Genomic DNA, 16,888 nt, shown 5'->3' with positions numbered 1-16,888 from the left:
ACAATTTTGAATCAAATCGTCATCCCACTGAATCAAATTGAACCAAATCTTGACACTTCGAGCCGTCCTTGAATCCCATCACACCCCATATATTAAGATACGTATTCCTGAATCACCGTTTATTGGAGAGATCCGCATCCATCATATACAGTACATATAACCTTCAAGTCTTGTTCTTCAACTCAGAATCTGGATTGAATTATTGTGATGTTGCAGAAGATCATTTCTCCACTGTGCATGGGGAATTTCAGTTTGGTGGGAGTTGAAACTAATGCAAGTCGTATCATAACTTCATCTTGCACTCATCCCTGATCATTTTTGATACATATTATTATTGTTGTTGTTGTGGTTAACGTTTGTGCTGTGATTTTCCTGTGTTTTGAACCCGGTGCAGGCCTCCACAAAATGGTGCACGTCTTGTCTTACGTGCACGGAATGAAGGCGTTCCCGGAGTAGGAAGTGTTAAATGGGTGCCCCAGCCGTGCATTCTCCTGCCTGACGTTGGCCCTGAAGCGAGCGTTCAAAGGGAGCTGCGAGTGATAGGAATGAGACGCGAAGGCTGTGCAGTGACATGAACAACTGGAGCCATGCCGCAGTCAATTCATACATTCCCTGTACAATCAAATGGCTTTTCTTAGTTGAGCGTTCAGTGTGCACACAATACAGTTTGATCACTGTTTGGGTCATGTCTTTCTGTTTGAACAACAATTGCGAATATCTGTGGATACGCTGTACTTGGAGGCAGGGCTCCATTGGGATGAGTGTATTTTTTTCTCCCCCATGAAGATAGTTCAAGCTCCTGTGACAGCGAGTGTCAGTTTCTTCATTTAGACTTAAAATGCTTTTTCGAACATTGGCTTACATTTAGCATGGTGATGCTTTCCAACTTTCTTTCCATGTTTAGGCAAAATGGAGCATACAGAAACACAATGCCTGCGATTGGCTGGCAACCGGTTCAGGCTGTTCCCCGCCTACTGCCTGAAAATGTCTGGGATCGGCTCTGGCACCCCCGCGACCTTTGTGAGGATATAACGGATCGGAAAATGGATTGATGGATGACGAAACACAATGCTCGCCATTGGTCTCATTCTTTTTTAGTGCCAGCTCTTTTGGCTTTGGTGTACTTTTGTTGTTTGAAAAAAAATGTACCGGTAATTCCCATCTTCGCATTTATCAGCACATCATCCATGATTACCCACATCGCCTCAAGACAGTCATAATCCTATGTTCTGGGACTTGGATGCCACACATTCACTAATTTTACAGTAGCACAGTATCTGCTTGTTGCACTTTGTTCAAACATAGTCACTATGTATAAAAAAAAGAAACATTATCACCGGCAGATGAAAGCTACAATTGGGTCAAAAACTACTGCGTTCACTCTTCATCTGTTTGAGAGAAACATTAAGTCCACTTTATAGTCTTGCCTTAGCTATAAGCAATGTGAAAGTCCACAAAACAGGAGGATGCCAAGTTTGCCTGGCAACCGTTAGGTCTCCCCCCGTCCCCCAACCCAAATATGAATGCAAATGAATAAATCAAATGGTTTCATCAGCTCATATTTCTGATCTTATTTTAATTACTGCCAGTTTCACACGGTTGTTGCCTTGTATGGAAAGCAGGAAATCCTGATTACTGGCAGAAGAATAGTCAACTGCCAAAAGTTGCAGCCGTCACTGCGAATGTGCTTGTGAATATTGAAGATGGAATCAAATGGTTTGATCATCTGCCATACACGACCGTGTGAGTTTCATACATATGATCGCCTACTCGGCCACGAAATTATATATTTCACAATTATTCAACCTTGTCAATTACTGTATTCAGATTAGAAACCAGATGCCCTGTGAATAAAAGTAAATATATACCACCAGATATAAAGGATGATTACTTTTTATCTTCTTAACAAAGTGGTGGCTTTATTATGCATCCATCCATCCATTATCTGAAACCACTTAATGCTCACTAGGGTCGCGGGCGTGCTGGGATAGATTCCAGCCGTCTTCTGGCAGTAGGTGGGGGGAGGAATCCAGAGTCCCTGGAGAAAACCCACGCAGGCACGGGGAGCAGATGCAAACTCCACACAGGAAGGGCGCAGCAAGGAATCGAACCCTGCACCTCTGCACTGTAAGACAGACATGCTAACCAGTCAAGCACTGTGCCGCTCGTAGTTTTATTCATACAGCATATTTTTTATTTGGAAAAATATGACATTATTCTCTCAATTGTATGTGTACCGTATGTTGTGTTCGTTGGATTTGTACTGGTTTGTTGCCTGTGCTGTTGGACAAAAGTAATAAGAATGAAGTTACAAAAAAAAGTCTTAAAATTTGAAGCTTATTTTCTTTTATCCATGAAGGAAAACTTCTTTTTTTTTATAAATACAAATATTTTGTGTCATGATTTTTTTTCTGTTGGAAAACATATAATATAAAATATTCATTATGCTTTTTTTCTTGACTTGAATCCCTTAAAAAAGGCCATTTTACTATTAAATTATAACTTTATTTAATTTATCCAACATTACTTTTTGGAAATCCTTCCACTCAGACACTTTGCAAAACTAATCAAAGTACTTTTTTTTCTCTAGGAGAGATAGTCATCCCTATAGAATACTGGGCGTTGAGTCCAATGCCTAATCAAAGCCACCTTTATACATTATAAGTGGTTGCTATGCTACCATACCTACCTTATGCGGATCACCAACGACGTGATGAGATTCATGTGGTTTTGACACTTGAATGCATTGCACAAATCCTCACAGTGTGCGCTTGAAAAAAAATAAATACCGGTACTTGGGAAGCAAAAGAGTGGATTATCAAATGAGGGGTTGTGGTGAAATAGACTGGCAGACAGCAAACAAGCATATTGGATGCCTGCAGAAGGGCTGATATTGAATTGACTGACATGTTTTCCCTGGTCCACAGCAACTTACAGTTTGGAGCTCATCTCCATTTTCATGTAGCGTGAGGAGTTTTCCCCTCCAGGCTGTGTGGCCGAAACCTGCTTTGACATAAGTTTGGAAACATGCTTCCAATCATGGGGGTCACTATACTTTCATTTTTGGCACACATTAGGGAAACACGTGTTTTGCTATATTCACGATAAGGAACAGTTATAATTTATAGTTGCTTAATTTTTCTGAAATTAGGAACAGGAACAAGTTGGGAGAAACTTGAGGAAGTAATGTGAACAGAATTAATCGTCCATTGTTAAACCTTTGCTAACTGAAGTGTATTTCAGATATAAAATAAAAGATGACTATTTTCAAAGGCTAAATGCATCCAACTTTTATTTGTGTGCACTAGTACTTTTACAACATGTGACCATGTTGAATGTGACCAAGCAAATTTATTGCCCCAGGACTCAACTTGCCTCGGGTCTGAAGACCAGCATATCGACAAGCTCCACCAACACGGTTTTGTTAATAGGCTTGGAGAAATGACTTTTGTGTATTTTCAATTTGTTTGGGCTACATGAACATTATTTTGCACCTTTTGTGATCTTCAGAGGTGGGGATTTCGTCAATACAGATGGAAGGTCTGTCAATCTTGCACTGATGGATTCCTGTTTTGCTGACGAATGAGTAATAATAACAAACTTGTCAGTCACTGGGTCAGTAACGAGGACCTTCTGAGTCTGTCACTGACGGATTCCCATTTTGCTTACAACTGACCGAAACACCATTTAGTATTTCGCATGTTTGTTGAGGGGTGAATATGCATTTTAAGACTGTATTGGCCATATATGGAAACGTGTAATGTGCAGCTCGACGGCAGGCTGGACACCTCCGCAATTGCCTGCTTTCTGATCATTTCTATTCTGAAGCTGGAAAATCATGAAGCAAATTTCATGCTTCTCTGTTCTTGAAAGAAAAATGTCTTTACAGCCATTACCACAAATACTTTGTTCAAAAATATTTTTAAACAAAATGTAGGTATTCAGTGTTCCACATAAACGCTGTACCTGCCTCTTTGTGGCTCTCTTACCAGGATTAGAAAACAGAGAAAACATTTTCTACTGTAGTTGTGTCAAAAGGAAAAGATAACTGTCTCTTATAGTTTTGCACCGAAAATGGGCAGGCATTTCTTTGCAGCCGCGAGCCTGATTGTATTACAACTTTATCTTTGGCAAACTTTTTCTCTCGTTTCTCTGAAAGTGCTTGTACTCTCTCTCGTGTGTTAAACGTTGACATTTCTCCTGTTACAGCTTCCAAAAGGAATTGTCATCACATCAGAAACAATGCCCAGTCCAATCGTTTTTTTTTCTCACCCAGTAGCCACACAATCCTTTCCCCAATGTCCCCAATGTAACATGCTGACATGCCTTGTGAAAATGCTGACGGCGCCTAAGCAAAAACAAGGAACCATCAGCAGAGTTTTTCATGAAGTATCATGTACACAGTATTGCACTAATGTGCTTTTGTTGAAAAAGTCTGAAAAAGAAGCAAGCAAAACACAAGCATGCGATACAACTTGAGTCTCATGTTGCGTCAAGCATCTCATTTGGGGAAACCCGCTGTGAATCAGGTAATAGAACGTTCCCCCACCAACAGAGAGAGTCACACTAACTAGGAGAATAGCGCATTGGAGAATACTCATTCCTCATTATGTACTAGATCAGTTTAGTTTTTTTGTTTAGTTTTTTTAACCCCGCCCACGACCCCCACTACTTTCGCTGATTCTCTGATTCTCTTTTTGATATTGCACCCCAGTAATGTGCATACAGTATAGCATTTGTCCTCAATAGGGAGGCACGTCAGCTGACTTTTTTATGATGGTGGGAATCTGGAAAATATTAATTTTATATCATACATATTGGAACAATTGTACGAATTTTATTTGACAAAGACTTTTCCCGTACTCAACAAAATTACCCACAATACTGTTAAACACAAGTATAAGACAAACCTGTAAAATAAATGAATAAATAAAATAAAAAGTACTTGTCGTAGTTGTAATAATAAAACATTGGGAAATAAAGAACATGACTATAAAAGCAACACTTTTGTACTTATTTTACTCTATAATTGACTAATTGATTTGTAAATAATATGAGTGAAATAAATCATTTCACATAACCATGGGTCTTTTTGAAGTCACTGCTGATGTTGTGGTACACTCGCCTGACTTGCCAGTGGGAAACATGGAAACAGCTCCCACTCAGTGATGGTGTGAACGTTTGTTTGTCTCTATGTGTGCCCTGCGACTGAACGGCGACCAGTTCGGTGTATAGTCTGCCTGAAGTCAGCTGGGATAGGCTCCCTGTACAGGATAAGCTGTGTTGAAAATGGATAGCTGTCTCTTTTTAAAAATAAAGTAATTGATTATTTGATATATTGTAAATAATACATGAGAATATAGCAACACAAAACAATTTAACATGTACATTACTGTATTTAGCATAGTGTTTGTTTGATTAATTGATTTATTATTAATATTAAAACATGTAAAACGTTATTACATTTACATTGTGAACATGTTTGTATTTATTTTTATGAAAGATTAGTTGGTTGATAAATTAGTAGTATTAAGTTAAAGATATTTCTACGATAAAAATAATTGACCATTATCACATGTACTTGATTAAATATTTATGAAATGTAGTTCATATAAATTTGATACATTATGCTTTTACTGGTACAGTACATTAAATTGAATGTATATAAAAATAATTGGTTAATTATTTTTAATAAATATAGCTAATTATTATGTTGTCAAAAATACCAATTTTAAATGCAATTTTTGCATTTTTATCTTGTGTTTTAATGATTTGACCATCTATCCGTTTTAATAACCAAAAGTTGACTTAGCCAAAGTCTGCCCAGCCATGCAAAAAGCCGGTCAAAATATATTACACTCTTACTTTGAAAATGAACGGGTACTTTCTTATTTTGAAAGTAAACGGACAGAAGAACGTCAACAGACGCACGTGTTCACCTCTCGCTTGCCGTATTTCCTTCCGCCGCTGTTGACACATGAATGATTGCTAACTGGACGCTTTGCCTTGGATACCCTCACAAATCAATTTTAATAAGAGATCAAGTTAAAAAAATAATCAGCCCTCGAATGGATACTTCTGAGGAGTCGTCACGGATCAGATAGCATCAAATACGACGCCATTCGCCGCCAGGTACTTTGAAACTTATTCTCTTTGCACTCCAATCTAGTGCTACGTGATTAGCTTCTCGTACACTTGCAGTTGTTATGGAAGTTCACCATAAGGTTGACATTTTCATCTAAGTCCAGGGGTGCATTTATATTGCAAATAACACTACTGGCGTTTTTTGTGTTCACTTTCGTTCAAATATAGTATTCCTTGTCGTTGCATTTTAAGTCACTCAGCGAGGGTTCAGGAACGACGCCGCTAAATTCGGTCAATATTAATAGCATGGGGCGGCCCGGTAGTCCAGTGGTTAACACGTCGGCTTCACAGTGCAGAGGTACCGGGTTCGATTCCAGCTCCGGCCTCCCTGTGTGGAGTTTGCATGTTCTCCCTGGGCCTGCGTGGGTTTTCTCCGGGTGCTCCGGTTTCCTCCCACATTCCAAAAACATGCGAGGCAGGCTGATTGAACACTCCGAATTGTCCCTAGGTGTGAGTGTGAGTGGTTGTTCGTTTCTGTGTGCCCTGCGATTAACTGGCAACCAATTCAGGGTGTCCCCCGCCTACTGCCCGGAGACAGCTGGGATAGGCTGCGGCACCCCCCGTGACCCTAGTGAGGATCAAGCTGCCTTGGAAGATGAATGAATGAATGAATGAATTAATAGCATGAAGTATCAAAATAGTGCATTTCTCCTTACATTTAAATCTTATCTGTCTAACAATAAAATGTTTTGAAATCCTTCATGGGGTTGCGGAACAAAAACAAAGTGAGATGACGTTAGGGACCGTCTGCAAAATGCCTGTACTGCATGAGTCGTTCAAATGTTTATCAGCCTTCTTTGTTTATGATTTTTACTGTTTCCGTCAATCCATTCATCCATATTCCATATCTCTTGTTCCCCTCATGGAGGTGGGTAAACTGAAGCCTATTACTGCTAACTTTGGGTGAGAGGCAGAGTGTGCAGCTGAGTGGTCGCCAGCCTATAGCAAGCCACATGAAGAAACAACCAAACACTCACATTCACACCTGTGCATAGTTTAGAGCAGGGGTGTCAAAAATACGGCCCAATAAAAAAATTCAAAGCACAATTCCAGTGCCCAAAATTCCCCATGTGTGGAAAAAATCACTAATAAACCTCGGTCAGCGGGAATACACTTTGGACTATGAAAGCCATTTAACAAACTGTCCTGAGCACAAATTCAAAAGTTAATTGAGAAGTAACTGACGGTATCAATAAAAAGTGGCCATTGTTGTCTTTCTATGGGCAATTTATTTGAAATAGCATATCGTCACTGGTCAATATGGCCTCTTTTTGTCAGTAATTTTGTCAAGAGCGGGCCCGTGTGTTGCGAAATGTTAATCTTTCATCGGCTGAATTCGCCTGAGCCCTCATTTGGCCTGCCTTTCACCTTTCATTCATTCAGACAGACAGGTGCACAGCCACAATTCCCACTGTGTGATCTGACTGTGACTCAGGCTGCTGTGGCGGTCACGGTACATTGACAAGTGTCCATTTTTACTAGTTGCTCAAAAGGTAATTTATATGCATGCTTTCAACAATGAGGTGTTTTAGCACAAGGTTAGGACGCTATTGTTATCACATAGTGTCACCTTCATGAGACAACACTACCAACATATGTCTTGTTTGTCTGTTTCTTTGGTTTTCACTCCAGTATTGTACCAGTGAGATGAACCATGCAATTAATTAAATACAGTTACTTGCACATGAGGTTCATAAAGCAGACATTGATATGTAAATATGCTTAATTTACAAGTAACCTTACGCAATATCTAGAAAATTAGATGACGGTGACATTCTGCAAATATGTTTCTGTTGCCTCACATACGTGACTGTGAGGTGTAGTGGTTTGACTTTATTTGGCTGGTGACCTGTTGAGGGTGTACCCCATCTGCCGCCCGAGGACATCTTTGTGAGGATATGCGGTTTGGAAAATAGATGAGTAATTTCAGTTTCACACTGAACCCCTCCATTTGGAAATTTACTCAGATTTTTTTTTTTGTCTGGGACACCTAATGCTACATTCATGCTGTATTAACGGCAACCGTAGAAATTACGTTTCAGGCCCCCCGTGGATGAAACGGGATAGAACTGAGGCAATGTGGGGAGATGGGAATGGGCAAACATAACAAGCTGCAAATGCCTGGACAAATTTCATTGTCCTTTCCCGTTTTGTCATGGTTCTCTTAGCAAGCGAGGGCATATGGTCGCGAATCCTGGTGTGCTATTCTACAGTCTGACATGGTGTGCGCAGTCTTTGTATAAAGTCTTGCCAGGAAGTGGAGCTTGTATGTAGAAAGCCTTGAGAGAAATTGAAAACCAGTTCATCAACCTTTGATTAGAATGTGAGAAACGTGATGTACACCTTCAGAAAATGACAGCGCAGGAGAAAACGTATGCGCATTTGTGGGAAAACGCGGTCCGAACTTTAGTGCGGTTCTAAGGCTTCAGAGACTCGGCAGCCCCTACCCCCATGGGCTACAGCAAATACCAAGATAGTGAGAAAACCTACCAAGCTTGAATACGAATGAGAAAAAAAATCCGACATTGCAAATGGGCCTGCTTTTGGCTGCCGGGAACATCGCGTACATGTAGTATAAAGTATGGTATCAAGTATAGTATAAGTATTCACCGAGAAACTCGCCCTATTCACACTTCCCAAATTGCCGTCCAAAGTTCGGGATTGCATTCGGCTGTAGGAATTGACTGCTGATCAGCTATGTACTGTATGTAATGTGGCGGAAGTGACCATCTAAAGATAAGAGTCTTTTGCGATGATGAGAGTCTCTTGGAAAAGCCATGATTTACTGTATATATTGACAGCTTGTAGCATGTCATAGTGTTTGCTATGAATGCACTATTGGCAGTTATCAACATTTCTTTTGGCTGGGCCATCCATTCATTACTCACAAGTTTTGCTACACGTGTTGTGGTGGTTCACTCATCTATGTGGGTCGTAAATGTTTTCTGTATTGTGGTCGACTAAAATAAATGTAAAAACAACAATAAAGATATGTGAAAATATTTCATTATTTTATATTATTAAATATTTTAGGGTTTCATTTTGTACTGAAACAAGCAGTGAACCTGCTGCTAGTGCTCTGTCAGTGTACTTTAGTTCCACTACTTGAATTAGAACATACTCTGTCAAAAAGCTACTAACGTCATCATATGAACCACAAATTGTATCCTTTTATCTGAAGAATGTTTTCAATCAATCATTTGAATGAATTTGAGATACAACAGTCATGTAATAGCGATATCAAGATTTGTCATGTCAGCGGGTATTACTTCAGGAATCCGCTTGCTTGAATGATCCACCAGTTGTGCGCTTCCGTGACTTTGTGTATGGAGTCTGCCCATGCCAGCGTGCTCTTGAGCCGCTGCTCAATTGACTCCTTTGTCTTGTTCCAATTAAAGATGCGTTGCACAATTAGAAAAGTGGGTTGTTATGTAGTGGCATTGCAAACAAAAACTAAGTAAAAGCAAAACATGATTGGACATAAATTGCATTCCATCATTAAGGAATAATCAACTTCCTCCTGTGCTGGCGACGTGGTGCGGCAACTCCATCTGGATATTGAGTGGCTTGGATAAGGCTGTGTTAAACCAATTTTGTCAGCCAAAATGATGACTTTCCTGCATCCTTTTTCTGGTTCAATCCATCCGACTAAACTTTGGAGCTTGAGGCGTTTTGCTAAATGAGGCTTTTCTCATTTGGGATGGCATTGAGAATATTTGTATTGTACACAACAAAATTATTTATGCCCTCAATGCTGGTGAGGAAAGGTGACATTTCTCACTATGCGATGTTTTATTGAGCCTCCTGGGTTTTTGGACGGGTGCGGGTGATGCCGGATAAGAAAAGGCAGACGGTGCGGTGATGGTGATTTTCGAGTGAAGCAAGGTGTTTATACAAAGTGAAACAAACACAGTTTGAGGAGTTGGATTCGACACATTGAAAAGTTGTTTTTTTGTTGTTGTTATTTCTGAATTACAGTAGCTGACGCTGTGCTCTCTCAGCAAACTAATTGAGACAGACTGTGACGCAGAAACTCTGCTGGAGTCCATTTTGCCTCACTTGTTTCAAGACATTAATCAACAATCAATTACACACAACGATACTTAAAAAACACAGTGAAATGCTCTTTAGTGTTTTCCAGAGTCCAGTAATTTAGAAAAGTGCAACAATTAAAAAAGGTTGTCTTGTCAAGCCATACCCTGTGGGACATGTTATTTCATGCGTGAATAACTAGGTTGTGAAGATGTATGTTTGAGGTTTCTTTTTTTTTTTTTTTTGCTTTTAGTGTAGTGCCGGTTTGAGATCGAAACTACTGTTGCGTGCCACAGGCTGCGCTGATATGAAAGTTGTTGTTTTTGTTTGTTTGTTGGTTTTTTACACGGAAGCATTTAAAACTCGTTTTATTGTATAACCTGCTCAAAGTCCGCTCGCACAACACCCCAGTTGATCTGTGGAGATAGCTGGTAACCCAGTGAATATATTAACTTCTGAAGAACTTGTCCAAACACACATTAAGCCTTTTTGTCTTCATGAGACAATTGCTTGTCCAAAGCAAATTGAGGTCGATCTCATTTTGTAACTTTTAAAGTCCAGGGACACTTTCAATACTGGTCAACCTTGTTCTTGTGATTACATCACAATTTAGTCTGACCGAAACACCGCCATGCCCCGGGGTTGTCTTTTCCACGATGTGGCATTCAGTAGCAACCTTGGACTCTAATCATATGTGATAGCTCCGATAGGTGTGAACTAAATTCATTTCATAGCCCAGTAATTTAGGGAACTGCAATCACCTTGACAAATATATGTGGGGGGTGTACATCACAGAATCTCAGTGGGGGGGAGGAGTGGGAATGATCGTAGACCCAATGTTAGATTTGAGACGTTGATGTATTTTAATGTTCTCCGGAAAGATAGCAGTGTGAGTTACTGCCTCTGAAATGGTGTTATTACATTAACACATGTGACTATTTGGCAAATGGCTTCTCAAGGCTGTGCTTTAGTTGTCATCGGATTTTCGCTTTTGTTTTGTCAACTGGATCATTGTCTCATTGTGTTGCAGCCATTTAACCACCTGTCAAAACAACGTGTGGACGCCGTTTGAATGAGATCTCTGTTGCAGGAGGTTGTCACGTTTTCTGCACACTCTGATTTGGTTCGTATGATTCTTCTCAAAGCTGCAAAAACAATAGCGCTTTATGAGCAACTGCACAAGTGAAACACTGAAACATAACCCCCCCCCCCCCCCAAAACTGGCTAGATCCACCCTCGGTGCTGTCACTGTGACTTTTTGATGAAAGATAGCTTCTGAGTTGCTGCCAAGGCGTTTGAAAAGACTCCAAACCCTAAAACCAGGATGGCTGCAGCGGGTGAGACATCTGGATAAATGTGTGAAAGGATTTGACTGCTTTTCCCGAATCAGAGGAAACGTTGGAATCAGATGAAGCACTGTAAAAACTTGAATCCATCCGCCAGGGCCCCCAAAAATGCTTCTTCAGAGTACGTTTAATATTTACTGAAGAATATAAGAATTATAAACTGCATGAAATTATAAAATGATCATGTGTGATTGCTTGCTGATTAAAGTCAAAGCGTTGAGTTGAGTCCATGTTTCATCACATTAACTGGTGCTAATGAGTTGGCTGTCATTGAAGGCCGTGACTGTTTTTTTGATGATTATGAGGATTTTAATGAAAAACAATGTCTACTTCACCAAGCCAAATAAAGCGTGGTACACACATATTGATGAGCTGTCCGAATTTTCCCTGTCTTGCAAATCTGTTCTGAAAACGGTCAGTTTGATCAAGCCACTCATTCATGATCATGACATGAAATGGAACAAGATCGTTTTGTTGTTGAAGAGCAGAGTAGCAACTTGCTGGCATCGGGCTGAATCCTTGTACCTCCAAAATCATCACTTTTTAAGAGACGCCCAAAATGGCATTTTTGGTTCATATTGCATCGACAAAGAGAGCATGGCATTTTCAACACTCTGCTTTCGGGCGTAGATTTGTGGGAAAAATTATGAATTGTACCAATCTGAGGTTTTGGCCGAGGCCAGCAAACTGTTTGCGTTGAGTGTTTAATTTACGTCTCTCAAAAATTATTCATCCAAATGAAATCACAAGGAGAAAAACACAATTGCTGTCTATCTTTGTATTGCGACAGACATCTGGTTGGTGGGCGGAGACTCAAGTTTTTTAGCCGCATTATTTTATAATCTACTTTTTTTCCCCCTGTCACCTTGTTCATGGTCACTCGCATTATAAAATTTGGTGTATGTCCCTTGCAGGTGCCGAGTTAGTCACATACAAATTAGTTCAATGTTCAAAATGCAGTTAGACACACTCGACAAGGCAATCTTGTCAGACTCTCTTGTCACTATCGAGTAGTACATCCATCTATCTTTTGTCTAGAGCATTTATAGTGTTCAGGGTCACTGAGAAATCTGTTGCCTATTCCAGCCGAGACGGGAAAAGTAAACCCTTGAGAGATGATCTGTCAATCACTGGACAGACACTTAAGCTGTGCCTACACCGCACGACTTAGAAATCAACACTAGTGATTCAAGTGCTCACACTACATCCTGCAGGTGTCTGTAGCATGTGTTTCATCATTTTTATGGACGATAGAAGGGACGTAGAGTACATACTTGGAAAGAAGCCACCCAAGACCTTTTAAACTCTTGGGGCTGCTGCATTCTGCACATTGCTGCCGAAGCTGATCTGGATTACACCATTGAATCAATCATTGAAATTATCATGTCAAATCAAACTTACTGGTAATGTAAATTCTTCCAAACATAAACGGCAATGCAGGAAAAATCATAAGTGTGTATATAGGATCATTCTGTCTAAGGACTACAAGTCCTTGAAGTATCAAAAGTTTTAACAGATAATTCAGAGTAATGCAAAGATGTAGCGAACGAATTACAATAAATGAAACAGAATTATACTGTATGTACTATCCACTTGCATTGTGTTGGCATAATCCTGTCAGCGATCAAACAACCCAAAGACAATGAAAAGCACGAACATTTTGGCAAATGCGTAACGTTATATTGTCACACACATCTGAATAATTTATAGACCCCGCACCCCCTCCTCCACCCCTCCCCAAAGTAACATTATCATGTTCTGGATATGTCTAATTGAAACATTTGGATACTTCAAATTCCGACGTAGCAACTGTTGTCAAAATAATTCATCGTCTTTCAAACGTCATTGTTTGTAATGCTGGCCTTGGCCTCAGCAGAGAAAGGATAGACAACTGTGAGGAGAATTGCGAGTGACACGACACATGAAAGGATCTGAATTCCATCTGGCCAGACCTTCTGATCAATTCACTTTCTTAGTGCCGCCGACCTAGGGAGAGCAGCACTCCTTTTCCACCTTAATAAAGACGACACCAAAGTTTCTACTGCGCTGGACTGTCAATACCTTTAACACCCTCATCAATTTATACAGTTAATATTTCTTTGTTGAAGGGTTTCGGGGGGACAAATATTATGGTGGTTGTCAGTCTTTCAGAAATGTGGACGGACATTTGATGTTTGGTGACACCTGATCAGGTGAATGATGAAAGACAGTGCCTCTTTATGGAGTCCACTTATTGTATTCTTGCATAGATTGAGTCAACCTTAATCACATTAGATTACGGCATTTGGTCCCTCCATCACGAACTGTGGACCCTGCAATGTCAAATAAAATCCTTTTTACGGCACCGGTTGCAAAAATGAAATCGACCAATAATTTAATGTAAAACCATAAAACACCGCGCACAAATAACACAGCAATATAGCAGCCAACCGCTTGGTGAATAGATGCTAAAGTACAAGTCTTCTCTACTCAATGCTTCAACTGCTCAAACATTAGATGGACTCAAATACATCAGCTGGGATGTGTTTCCGCTCCACTGCTGCCCATTAAACTCCCCCAACCCCTAAATCAATGTTCTATCTATCAATCTATCTATGATGGATGGATAAAATATTTTTTTCCATCGTAAAGATTTGCCAAAAAACATGTAGCTACAAGGTATTATTTCAAATTATGACATATTACATATGACAAATTATAACATCCTTTTCATTAAAGTGTTGGCAGTTTATGATGGTCTGCCAATCTTCTACTGTAGCCTGCAACTTGAGGTTGCCTAAAGAGCTTCATATATTCATTCTAATTAGTGATCGCCCCTGGAAGGCTTGTCTCTTTGGGGTTGATCAGATTCTATGTGGACTCCTCTTAAGACTTGTCTCCACGGACTACTGTTCTCCTCTGCCTCTGCTGTTTTTCCTCACTGACATGCTCTGCAATTACACCACCAGTATCTGCTCATCATTCCACAGCAAATAGAAACAGCATTTATAAAGGCATTTGCTGACAAAAGTGAGTTAGAAAAACAATGCCAAGGAGTTCATGTGTTAGTGTGCGCTTTGTACTACAAGGTGAAAATCCCCAATTTCGAAAATGAGAAGCTGATCTTGGAGATCATTATGTTGCTCCAGGGACTTGATCATCGCATTAATATTCACACTCCATCTCCATGTTGGAAATATTCTTGGACTATTTCAATGTTACAGAGATAATATTGCAGCGTATTCATCCATCCATCTATCCATCTTCTGATCCGCTTTATCCTCACAAGAGTTGTGGGGCGTGCTGGAGTCTATCCCATCTGTGTTCGGGTAGTAGGTGGGGTCCACCCTGACCTTGTTGCCAGCCATTCACAGCGCACACAGAGACAAACAACAATTCACACTCACAATTTAGGACAATTTAGATCAACCATCAACCACAGATGAATATCACAAAAAAAAAATCTACAGTATAGAAATCAAGCACAATATAGCAGGGTAGCACAGTCCAGTGTCATAAAAATTGGAGGATGTATGGTGTGGTTGGCAGCCTAACTTGAATGGAGTAGATTATGAATACAATTACAGTCGCCACCTTTGCCACACACCGAGTGATTGAGCGTCATATGTTACTGACAAAGTGAAAAACTGGGACCCTTTATGGTGGTGTGAGGCTCCACCTTCTGTATGCTGTGCTGTATTCTTCTTATTGAACCACAAAAACATGATGTGATTGTCAAGGAATGCATGGACCACAACAAGCACAAGATGCATGCGTTAATAAAGAAGAGGATGTTTTGAAAGCTTGTTGTCAACGATTGAAGCTCCGTTCACTGACTGCCCACTACATTTGAGTGACATAAATGTCACACTTGTCTTTTGTCGCCACAGGTACATATTACATTTTACATATAGCACCATTGGCTACGGAGGGAGGGAGGGGGGCAGCCCGGTGGTCCAGTGGTTAGCGCGTCAACCTCACAGTGAAGAGGTACCGGGTTCAGTTGAGTTGAGTAACTGATCAGAATCAGAATCATCTTTATCGGCCAAGTATGTAGAACACACAAGGAATTTGTCTCCGGTATAACACGCTGCATTAGTATCATCGTAAACAAGGACATGACAAATAGGTATGCAAGGACATTTCGTAATGTAAGTGAACCGTAGTGCGGTGGTACCACCCAGTGACACCTGCGAGACAATGTGCAAAGTATCGAGCAGAGCTAAAGTGAACAGTGGTAAAATACAATACAATGACAGTTTGTACAGTTGGTGCAGAAAATCATTGAACCATTTTAGAGTGACCACTAGCAGTATTTGTAGTACAAGAAGAGTGACTACGTCAGTGACTGTTTAGGGAGTTAATGGCTACAGGGAAGAAGCTGTTTAAGTGTCTACTGGATTTGGTGTGCATGGATCTGTAGCGACTGCCTGAGGGGAGTAGCTGGAATATGTGGTGGGCAGGGGGCGGGGGATCCAGGAGGATTTTCCGTGCCCTTGTCTTGATTCTTGCAGTGTGCAAGTCCTCAAGAGTGGGTAGGGCAGTGCCAATGATTTTTTTCCGCCATCCTAACTGTCCGTTGAAGTTGGATTTTGTCCTTTTTTGTGGCGGCCCCAAACCAAACCGTGATGGAAGAACACAGGATTGATTCGATGACTGCCGTGTAGAACTGTCGTAGCACCTCCTGTGGCAGGCCATGCTTCCTCAGCAGCCTCAGGAAGTACATCCGCTGCCGGGCCCTTTTCAGGATGGAGATGGTGTTGACTTCCCACTTCCTGTCCTGGGAGACTGTGATTCCCAGGAACTTGAATGTCTCCACAGGGGCAACTGTGGAGAAGAATGTTTCCTGAAGTCCACGATCATCTCTACAGTCTCGAGCGTGTTCAGCCCGAGGTTGTGTCGGCTGCACCAGAGCTCCAGCTGCTCCACTTGTTGGCGGTACGCAGACTCGTCCCGTCTTTGATGAGACCGATGGCCGTGGTGTCGTCTGCGAACTTTATGAGTTTGACAGCTGGATTTGTTGAGGTGCAATCGTTTGTGATTGCACCTCAGAAGAGCAGTGGAGAGAGGACACATCCCTGTGGGGCTGCAGTGCTGGTGGTGCGTGTTGATGATGTTGTTGCTCCCAGTCTCACCTGTTGTGTCCATCCCGTCAGGAAGCTGAGGATCCACTGGCAGATCATAGGGGACACACCGAGGTGGAGAAGTTTGGAGGTGAGGAGTTTCGGGATGATGGTGTTGAACGCAGAGCTGAAATCTACAAACAGAATCCTTGCGTAAGTCCCTATGCTGTCGAGGTGCTCGAGGAAGTAGTGCAGACCTATGTTGACTGCATCTTCCACAGACCCGTTTGCCCGATAGGCAAACTGGAGAGGGTCCAGTGGGTC

General features: G+C 41.0%; 1 protein-coding gene across 3 annotated transcripts in view; it reads left to right on the top strand.

Moving 5' to 3' along the window:
- The first annotated feature begins 5,936 nt into the window (after positions 1-5,936).
- The window catches only part of enox2 (ecto-NOX disulfide-thiol exchanger 2), a 236,424-nt gene continuing 225,472 nt past the window's right edge, over positions 5,937-16,888 (top strand). For 2 of the 3 annotated variants that reach the window (XM_052074111.1, XM_052074102.1), the window contains exon 1: positions 5,937-6,132. The gene's annotated coding sequence lies outside the window, so the exon portion shown is untranslated. The remainder of the gene's footprint in view (positions 6,133-16,888) is intronic. The other variant, XM_052074136.1, reaches the window with a different exon arrangement.

This window comes from Hippocampus zosterae, chromosome 1 (assembly GCF_025434085.1).
Source record: "Hippocampus zosterae strain Florida chromosome 1, ASM2543408v3, whole genome shotgun sequence".
Taxonomy (NCBI): Eukaryota; Metazoa; Chordata; class Actinopteri; order Syngnathiformes; family Syngnathidae; genus Hippocampus; species Hippocampus zosterae.
This window is presented reverse-complemented; position numbering and strand designations above follow the sequence as displayed.